This window comes from Dendrobates tinctorius, unplaced genomic scaffold (assembly GCF_039654945.1).
Source record: "Dendrobates tinctorius isolate UK_male_01 unplaced genomic scaffold, ASM3965494v1 ptg000108l, whole genome shotgun sequence".
NCBI classification, from domain to species: Eukaryota; Metazoa; Chordata; class Amphibia; order Anura; family Dendrobatidae; genus Dendrobates; species Dendrobates tinctorius.
This window is the reverse complement of record NW_027361776.1, coordinates 13,218,229-13,229,454: the sequence shown is the minus strand read 5'-3', so window position 1 is coordinate 13,229,454 and position 11,226 is coordinate 13,218,229. Positions and strand designations below refer to the sequence as shown.

At 40.8% G+C, this 11,226-nt stretch overlaps 1 pseudogene; it reads right to left on the bottom strand.

Moving 5' to 3' along the window:
• Positions 1–1,667: 1,667 nt before the first annotated feature.
• On the bottom strand, positions 1,668–2,835 carry LOC141100809 (RNA-binding protein FXR1 pseudogene; annotated as a pseudogene).
• Between the last annotated feature and the right edge of the window lie 8,391 nt (positions 2,836–11,226).

Sequence of the window (11,226 nt, the reverse complement as noted above, 5' to 3'; positions counted from 1 at the left end):
GTGATTTATTATGTAATCTTAAACCACTGTAGGCCATGTTATACATCACTGTCCTAGCATGCAGTCCACTGTCAACTGTGGTTATGTCCAAAAGTTCATTATCTGACCTTTGTCAGCGCACACAGTCTTCCATGCTCTGGGTTACCTGCTTGGCAGCATTGCTGGCTTCACAGGCTGGCACCACATGGGTCCTGACTTCCAGGGAAGCTGCCTTACTGGGCTCACTGACTATGACTTGCTTGACAAGCTCACATCCATCAGTTCCAGACCCACAGAAGGTCGGTAGCTTCCCATAAAGCAGTTAGCCATCATGGACTCTGCAGGCACATGCCTCCTCCATGTGCCTTCCAGGAAACCTGTACACTTTCAGGACCTTCTAACACAGAGACCATGTGACCAAACCACAGTCTCATTATAATGTATGAGACACACCCATTAATGGGAGGTGTGTGGTTAGCCTGTCCCACCCAGCTCTCCAACTAACCCTGCAAGCCCAGCCCCTTATACACTAAGCAAGGCTCGTTGAACTACAGGTCCCAGAGAAACATTCCAGGCTTACAGCACAGAGGACCTCCTCCTCTGTGACACAAACTGGCCATTCACAACAACGCTGGTCATTGTCTCACAAGGGATTTGTACTCAGGTGCGCTAGAGGAAAACAGGAGGCGTGATTCTTTTAAATGAAAGTTTGTGCGGGTTGATTTACTCCACAAACCCAGCATTAGCAACAAATGGTAAACGGCCTTCAGAGCAGGCAAAACAACACAAACTGTCCTTATCTGGTCTCTCTGCTCCCTCAGGCCTGTGGGCACACAGGCTGAGCAATGTTTAGCATGCAGGCTCGGTCTGGAGCCCCTGCACACAGGAAGGCTTCTCCCTCTTTGCACACAGACCACTCTCTAGTTTCCAGCCTGGACACATGGAAACCTGTCACCACTGACAGGCTCCCAAACACTCCCCCCATGTGCCAAACACACCTGATTACATACAGGCTACACCCAGTGAGTCGACATGGTGGGCGGTTCGCTCCCGCACTGCACAGCCCACTAAACTTGGCCCAGAAAATGGAGGCTAAACCCTCTGAACATGAAATTCTGGAACAAAACTTCCAAGCCCATATCACAGAAAATAGACCTTTCTTTCATGCATATCTCATCCTGTGATTCAATATCAGGGACCCTGTCACATATCCCCCTCCCCTATCAAAAACCGTGGGGATTTTCACCAATAATTACCTGACCAGAGACCCCTCTCTGCCTATGGAGAACCTCAGCCCTTGAGTCACCACCCGACCTTGTCACTTCACCAACTACAGTCTGGTATGACTCTATGTTGTCACGTGTGTTATCGGGGTTACTGTCTGTGTGCCTCAGCACTGTGCTGACAGAGGATTTGACACATTTAGAACCTCTGCATCTTCTCACATCAAAACATTTTTTACAGTCTCCCTGTTGGCGACTTCCTTTAACTTCTTCATCAATTGGAGACACATCACCTAAGACACCTTTTCTTCCGACCTCAGCTCTGGAGCTTTGATTGCTACAAGACCTATAATGGGGAACTCTCCGACCTCGGTCCCTTTCATTCCAGGACCTATTTCCATGAACAGTTGAGGCATTCTTTCCCACCGATGTTTGGTTTGAAAGTCGTGGACCCACAACCATTTGTCACAGCTGTGCGACAGTTTTACGTTTTTCGAGCCTTAGCTGCTCAATTTCTGTCTGGTACGCTATGTAAAATTGAAGGAGCATCTGTATATTTCCTATACTCTTCTTCGTTCCTGCTACAGCAACTCAAATCATACCATATTCACAAGGCAGTTTGACTGCTTCCCCTGCTATTCTCATCCTTACGACTCTGGATTTATCCATAATCTCTTGAGTCATTCTCCGACATCTTCCAAACATCACCTGGACAAGATCTCAGGGTACCAGGATGAAATCCTTGACAAACTCCAGCAAACTTCTAGCTCCTTTAACTTCTTCTGCACTCTTGCCATAAATTTGAAACAGTTCCCTGTCTACTTCAAACTTAATGGATACAATACCCAGAATTTTCCTGGCCTGCTGCAGGTTAGTTCTGAAGGCACATACTGCCAGCCATTTCAAGTCCTTCATAACTTCCACCACTTTGTGAAATGCCACAGCCAGCCACTTTGCATGCTTTAAACGTTTGAGGGCGTCTCCATTTTCCCAGAGGATTCTTTGCTTCATGCGAAAAACATCACAAGTCTAAGTCCCCCAGCATGGAAACTTGTATCACCGTGGCTTTACTTGCAGACATGACAATCAACTGATTAGCCTCAGGGGCCAAGAACACTTTACAGGCTCCTATGGCCTTCTTAAATTATTGATGCACCGCCTCCTTGGAACAGACTTCTCTCAAGTCTTTGGGAACCTCTTCTGTACATTTAAAGACAGGGTTATCCATCACCTTTTTGTCTTTACCAGCAGGTTCAGTAAATCTGTCAGCTTCTGGTGAGACTTCTTTTAGGGCTTCTGATTTCTCTTGCATCTCTGTAGCATCACCATCACCCTGTGCAGTGTTACATTTAACCCCTACTGGGTTCACTGAAACCTCACCATTCTCATTTTCAGTTATTTTACATTTTTCACTTACGGCATCATACCCCTCACCGCGTTCCTCTTTACCTTCAGGAACTTCGGCACTGGTGTCACTTACCGACTCCTCAGAGCCAGGTGCACCATTGGACTTTTCTCTGTATCTTTTTGGGATGTCCCCTCCATCCACACTCACTAGGAACTCTTGTCCTATGGCACTCTTGACCGACAGACCATCCACCTTTAGCTCAGAAATTGATGAGGATGCCACCATCACTTTCTTGTCGGCTCCTTCTCTGCGACTTCACCTTGTGGATTTCTGTCATTACAATGTGTCAGTTCAGTATACTGTATAGATTATGTGCACATGAGTACAGGATTCAATAGTTTCAATGATAAATTTTACATGTAAGTGTTAAGAAGTTGTGATTTTCTGTTAATGCTTGTATTTTATTGGTGTGTTTCCTTCATGGTTGCAAGTTTCAGAGAAAAATAGACACAGCTGTGTCAGAGGTGAGATTATTTAACCTGGATGTTGATTCCAAACCCACATTCTATCTCAGGACCCATTGAAGTATAGACAGGCTCGAAATGGCCATCGTCCGCTACATGTGCCACTCTTTCCCATGCCATAGATTTTAGTGACTTGAATAAATTTTAGACTTATGGACTGAAATGGTTAATGCCATCACTTTCTTAATTTTTTTCATTAAACAAAAGAATCCACTGTCTGAAATTACACATGTCGAATCCTTATCTCCATTGACAATCCTGAGACTATTCATACATGGGGGTTGCTTTTCATCCAAGGGAATTTAGTCACACAACTTTGCCCAAGAACACTGCCATGAATAAATAATGATATCTAATCCTCCTCTGTGAATAGCTTCTCCCATTGATCCAAGAGCAATAGATTAATGCATGCTTTTTTTGTAGCATGATGGAACACCATGTATCTAGGCAAAAGCAATAATTTAGTCACTCAGTGAGAAAATGATTTAAATTTTGTGGCCATGGCCAGGAAACTTCCCAGACCTCAATCCCATTGAAACTCTGTGGTCAATTTGTGGTCAATATGAATGAATACATATGGAGAAATTGTGTTAAACTCCATTTGATACAGAAAAGATATAAATCTTTGCACTGTAGAGACATACAACAATCGAAAATAGATCCAAACAGAAATGATAATATCAGTAAATCTGAACCTCATATTATACGCAAATTGAGTACCAATGGGGAGTTTATTATCAGGGAAGCTGACAAGGGGGACAATATCATCATCTGGCCTGTTGATTTATATGTCAAGGAGGCTAAACGCCAACTAAACAACTCATCTTGCTACCAGATTTCACCTCCTGACCCTTTCTCGTGCTTCAAGTCCTAATTGGAAAATCTCTTGAGATTTGCACTGGAATATGGCATCATAAATAAAAAAGAGAATGACCAATCGCCATCCAAAAATACCTACCTTCTATATGTTACCCAAGGTGCATAAGTCATTACATGAAACTCCAGGTAGGCCAACAGTGTCTGGGATCAGGGAACTTTTGGAATGGCCCTGTATTTATCTTGATTTCTTTCTCCAACCGTTGGTGTTTACTTTAGGATCTTTTGTGAGGGATTCATCCCACCAGATACAACAACTAGATCATCTGCTTATCCTTCCCAACACGTTCTTAATAACACTTGATACGGAACCCCTTTACACTAGCATTCAACAAGACTTGGGCATACGAGCAGTCTCCCATTTCCTCATCTTACAATAGACTGGGGATAGAAAACATGACTCCTTCATTTTTGACCTCCTGCATTTCATCTTGCATAAGAACTACCGTATTTTGTCTTTGATCAAGCTTACTATAAACAGATATCACAGGGATGTGAGCACGTTGTGCACCCTCACATGCAAATTTATTTCTTGGGTGGTGGGAGGCTACAGAAATTTTCCAACTTAATGCCTACCACAAACATGTACTAAAATGGTATAATTACATTGATGATATTTAGTTTTTTTGGACAGGGTCTTTGGAAGACAGTGAGACATTAATTGGGAAGTTGAATGAGAATTCTCTAAACATCTGACTCACGGCACAATTTTCTTCATCTTCCATTGAATTTCAGGATCTCAAGTTATGCATAGAAAACTCTCGCATCATCACTGCCCTACATCGAAAACAGACCTCAACTAATCGTCTCTTGCACTATTCGAGCTTTCATCCTTTACATTTGAAGAATGGCACCCCAAAGGGACAATTTTTCCATCTCAAGAGTGAGGTGCAGAGTGTATATTAACGAGAAAAAAAATGAATTTGTTTGAATTTACCAAATGGCTGCAATGACATAAAGAGTGAAAAATTTAAAGGGGTCTGAATACTTTCCGTACCCACTGTATGGTTTGGTCAACTTCATGTGTGTTTTTTTGTCCCTATGATTACCTTACAGCATCAGTACATACTCAAAGCAATTAGAGTGGCTATTTTCCTCCATTATATATGACATTTACAAAACCTAATATTTTTTTGAAGGTTTTTTCTCGCTGTGCTGACCATATTAATATCTTTGTGTTTTGGTATTTTTTATATCTGTACCAATTATTTATAACATGTCACTTGTTCAAGGGTTGCAGCTCTATTATGAGCAATGTTGTATAATACTCATGTCAGAGTATGACTTTTAAATGTTTTTATATGATTTTTTTCAGTTTTCTATAGTACCAAATAAAATATTTGTACATTTTAGGTTATCACTGAGTACATGGCCTATGTCTTTTTGTCTTTTCTTTAAATCTTTGTACTGTGATAGAAATTAGATTGAAAAATATTAAGATTTGAGAGTCCTCAGTGATTGATAACATTTAATTGCTGACTGAAAATATGGTAACAAAATTCCAGCTTTCAAGACTACTCAGGTCTCTTCATCAGGCATAGATTAACCCCTTCATGACCCAACCTATTTTGACCCTAATGACCAGGCCATTTTTTGCAATTCTGACCAATTCTGTCCCTTTATGAAGTAATAGCTCTGGAACGCTTCAACGCATCCTAGTGATTCTGGGAATGATTTTTTATGACATATTGGGCTTCATGTTAGCGGTAAATTTAGGTCGATAATTTTTGCGTTTATTTGTGAAAAAAAACGGAAATTTGGAAAAAATTTTGCAATTTTCAAATTTTGAATTTTTATTTTGTTAAACCAGAGAGTTATGTGATACACAATAGTTAATAAATAACATTTCCCACATGTCTATTTTACATCAGCACAATTTTGGAAACAATTTTTGTTTTTCTTATGAAGTTATGAGAGTTAAAAGTTTACCAGCAATTTCTCATTTTTACAGCAAAATTTACAAAACCATTTTTTTAGGGACCACCTCACATTTGAGGTCACTTTGATGGGTCTATATGGCAGAAAAAAGCCAAAACTGACACCTTTCTAAAACTGCACCCCTCAAGCTACTCAAAACTACATTCAAGATTATTAACAGTTCAGGTGCTTCACAGGAAGTAAAGCAACGTGGAAGGAAAAAATGGACATTTTAAGTTTCCAACAAAAATTTTCTTTTAGCATCAATTTTTACATTTTCACATGGGTGACAGGAGAAAATGGATCCTTAAATTTGTTGGGTGATTTCTCCTGAGTACACCGATACCTCATATGTGGTTATAAACCTCTGCTTGGGCGCATGGCAGGGCTCAGAAGGGAAGGAGCACAATTTGACTTTTTGAATGGAAAATTTGCTGGAATATTTAGCGGTTGCCATGTCGCGTTTGGAGAGTCCTTGTGTGCCTAAACATTGGAGCTTCCCCACAAGTGACCCCATTTTGGAAACTAGATCCTCCAAGGAACTTATGTCGCTGCATAGTGAGCACTTTGAACCCCCAGGTGCTTCACAAATTGATCCGTCATAAAAAGGACTTTTTATCACAAACGTTTTCTTTTAGCCTCAGTTTTTTCATTTTCACATGGGCAACAGGATAAAGTGGATCCTAAAATTTGTTGGGAAATTTCTCCTGAGTACACTGATACCTCACATGGGGTCATAAACCACTATTTGGGCGCACGGCAGGGCCCGGAAGAAAATGAGTACCATTTGACTTTTTGAATGGAAAATTAGCTCCAATCGTTAGCAGACACCATGTCGCGTTTGGAGAGCCCCTGTGTACCTAAACATTGGAGCTACCCCACAAGTGACTCCATTTTGGAAACTAGACCCCCCAAGCAACTTATCTAGATGTGTGGTGGGCACTTTGAACCCCCAAGTGCTTCACAGAAGTTTATAACGCAGAGCAGTGAAAATAAAAAAATCATTTTTTTCTTCAAAAATGATTTTTAGCCTGCTATTTTTTATTTTCACAAGGCTAACAGGAGAAATTAGACCACAAATGTTGTTTTATAATTTGTCCTGAGTACGATGATACCCAATATGTGGGGGGAACCACTGTTTGGGCACATGGGAGAGCTCAGAAGGGAAGGAGCGCGATTTTGGAATGCAGACTTTGATGTAATGTTCTGCGGGCATCATGTTGCGTTCGCAGAGCCCCTGATGTGCCTAAACAGTAGAAACCCTCCACAAGAGTCTCCATTTTGGAAACTAGACCCCACAAGGAGCTTATCTAGATATGTAGTGAGCACTTTGAACCCCCAAGTGCTTCACAGAAGTTTATAAACGCAGAGCCATGAAAATAAAAAATCATTTTTCCCCTCAAAAAATGATTTTTTAGTCTGTAATTTTTTATTTTCACAAGGGTAACAGGATAAATTAGACCGCAAAAGTTGTTGTAAAGTTTGTCCTGAGAGCGCTGGTACCCCATATGTGGGGGGGAACCACTGTTCGGGCACACGTCGGGGCTCGGAAGCGAAGTAGTGATGTTTTGAAATGTCGGCGTTGAAGGAATGGTCTGCATGAGTCTTGTACGTTTGCTGAGCCCCTGATGTGCCTAAACAGTAGAAATCCCCCACAAGTGACCCCGTTTTGGAAACTAGACCCCCCAAGGAACTTATCTAGATGTGTAGGGAGCTCTTTGAACCCCCAAGTGCTTCACAGAAGTTTATAACGCAGAGCCGTGAAAATAAAAAATCATTTTTTTTCCACAAAAATCATTTTTTTAGCCCCCAATTTTTTATTTTCCCAATGGTAGCAGGAGAAATCAGACCACCAACTTTGCTGTGCAATTTTTCCTAAGTACGCTGATACCCCATATGTGGGGATAAACCACTGTTTGGGCACACGTCGGGGCTCGGAATGGAGAGAGCGCTGTTTGACTTTTTGAGCGCAAAATTGGCTGGAATAAATCATGGTGCCATGTCACGTTCGGAGACCCCGTGAGGTGCCTAAACAATCGAGACCCCTCAATTCTAACTCCAACTCTAATTCCACCCCTAACCCTAATTCCAACCCTAACCCTAATTGTAACCCTAATTCCAACCCTAACACTAATTCCAACCCTAATCCTATTTCTAACCCTATCTCTAACCCTAACCCTAATTCCAATCCTAACCCTAAATCCAACACTAACCCTAATTCTAACTCTAATGGAAAAATATATTTTTTTTTATTATTTGTGCCTACCTATGGGGGTGATAATCGGGGGGTGTATTTACTTTTTTTTCATTTTGATCACTGTGATAGTTTATCACAGTGATGAAAATGAAAAATGAATGGGCAGCCAGCAAATTCATGGGCGCATGTGCCTGCCATTTTCCAAGATGGCGGCGCCCATGATCCGGGACGGCGGGACCCCGGGAGCCACAGCAGGACATCTGAGGTACTGGGGGTGAGGGGGGAACGGAAGGTGGGGGGAGGGAAGGGGAGGGGGAGCAGATGATGATGGCGGAGACCAATCGCCACCGTCCGTCGGTGGCGGGGGCCGATCGCCCCCACCAGTCGGTGTGGGGGGGTTGGGTCTCTGTGTCCAGCCATGTCCAATGCTATTGCAGCATAGGTCAGGTCTGGATTGTAATATTTCACCAAATTTCATTGGTAAAAAATTACAAATCGCTCAGATTGGCTGTTTCACTTTTAACAGCCAATCAGAGCGATCGTAAGCACATGGGGGCTAAGCCACGCCCCCTGGGGTTAACTCTAAAGTGTCCTCTGTGTGCAGGTCGGGTGACCTTTCAGTGACCCCGGTCACCCGACCCCCAGGGGGGCAATCAATTCATGACACCACACAGGCGTCATGGGTTGTATTGGCCAGACTTTTCTTGACACGTATGTGGTGTCAAAGGCCAGAAAGGGGTTAAGACAAAATCTGAAGCGTCACATATTTAAATGCAACAGGGCACAGAAATAATGCAATATGTAAGAGAAGTGATGTGAAACAGAACTATACAGTTGTTGCAGTAAATACTGGAACAGTTCTTAGATAGGGTGTGTGAAAGTTTTATTGTCCTGTGATTGAGTTCTGGTCCATGATCCTGATGCCCACAAATAATCTGAAGAGCACATTCCTTAGTTGATGTACAAAGTCCAAGGGCAATTTGGAACTCTGAGGAAAACACTTTTAGAAACCACAGAAAAAAAATTATGAGACTTCTGTGGTCAGATGAGACCTAAATTGAACTTTTTGGACACCAAGTTAAAGGTTGTCTGGCACCACACCAATACAGCTCATCACCCCAAGACTACCATCCCCACAGTGAAACATGTGGTGGCAGCATCATGTTGGGATGTTTTTCACCAGTACATGCAGGGAAAATGATCAGTTGAGATGAAGCTGGATGGTGCAAAATACAGAGATATTCTTGAGCAAAACCTGTTTCAATTTGTCAGTGATTTGAGACTGTGATGGAGGTTCACCTTCACACAAGACAATGACCCAAAGCATACTGCTTAACCAATACTCTTGTGGTTTGAGGAGAAATGTGTAAATGTTTTGGAATGGCCTAGTCAAAGCTCATACCTTAAACCAATTGAGACTCTGTGTTCAGACTTGAAGATTGCTGTTCACCAGAGGAATCCATCTAATTTGAAGGAACTGGAGCAATTTTGCTTTGAGGAAAGTCCAAAAAGCCCAATGGCAAAATGTGGAAAGCTCATAGAGACTTATCCAAAGCGACTCACAGCTGTAATTGCCACAAAACAAGGCTCTGCATAGTACTGACTTCAGGGGGTGAATAGACACTGAAATTTTTAGCTATTTTGTCATATTTGTTGTTTGAATCACAATAAAGAAAAATCAAATGTTCACGATTGTAGGCATGTTTTTTTTTACATGAACTGATGCAAACCCCGAAAAAAACAGTGCAATTCCAGGTTGTGAGGTAGCAAAACATGAAAAATGCCAAGGGGTGAGTACTTTTGCAAGCTACTGTACTAGTAATATATAATCTGATTTGATCTGCCACAGTCTACACACATTATACATGTTCTTATAACCCCTGGATGTTCAGGTCCGGCTGGGTCAGCTGAGCATTTAAAATAAGTTTGGTTTGGGAACCAGAACAGTACCCAATCCTGGACCTCAATCAGATGAATGGTTGGCCCATACATCTGATGTCTACCAAGCTGTCATATGCATAGGCAAAACAAATGAGAACAATAGAAAGAACAAATTAAAAATACAATTAAACAAAAGATTAAAAAAAAAAAAAAAGACAAAGGGAAGGGAGGTTAAAAAACAATGTATTGAAGAAAACCCTACAGAGTACTCCCACACATGACATGGACCTGCATGCTTGACACACATTAAAAATGGGTTAAACAGAGGTTATTCATGACAGACTCCATAAGATTATTCTGCCCATGACTGATTTTTTAAGAAATATATTTAGATTGCACAACCAAACATCCAAATTCTGATATATTCTGTTTGCAAAATTTTAATTGATTTTATTTTCCAACGGCTGCAAAACTCTCAAATATGAGTAAATCACAGGATGTAAAATGAATGCTGAGCCTTGCACAGAAAATATCACATACTTTCCAATTTATTCCTATGATAATCACCCACTAAAATTCTGTTTACAACCAATATCTGTATGAAAAACAGTTATTATGGATTTTTTTTACTTGCTATATTCTGCCAATGCTTAGTGTATGCTCATAGCTCCATACTGAAGTGATTAGATGAAATAGCCTTAAGCTAATTTTGGTTTGAATAGTGCCCTAATAAAGAAAAACAAAAGTTCAATTTTGTCACTCAGTAGGAAATAATAAAATGTGATAATGGGCTCTTTATGCGTTTCAAGTCAGAAGTTAATGGATATTTTAATGCAGTTTAAAGCCATTGTGCTTCTACTTTTTATGTAAAAAACTGTAAATACTAAATATTAATATTGTACAGAGAAATGTTATCAAAATTGTACAAAGATTTATTCACATAATCAATAGCACAGGTAAATTTGCTGTTGATTTCAGATAAAACATTTTTGAAATGTAATCAATTAAAACATAACTTTTGAATAACAAAAGTATAAAATGGACCAAAATTATACATTTCCTCTAAAATAAAGTGACAATAAGCAGAGTTGTGTGTATGAAGCAAGCTATGAAAGAGAATTCAGAGCATATACAGTATCTTCTATACCTGTATGGCAGTGACTTTAAGGAGCACGCTACACCCAAAAAAGATAAGCTATTCTCATTAGAGGGACTGACACAATCCATATCTTCCATATCCATATCCAATCCATATCCATATCTTCTACCTATGAATGCCAG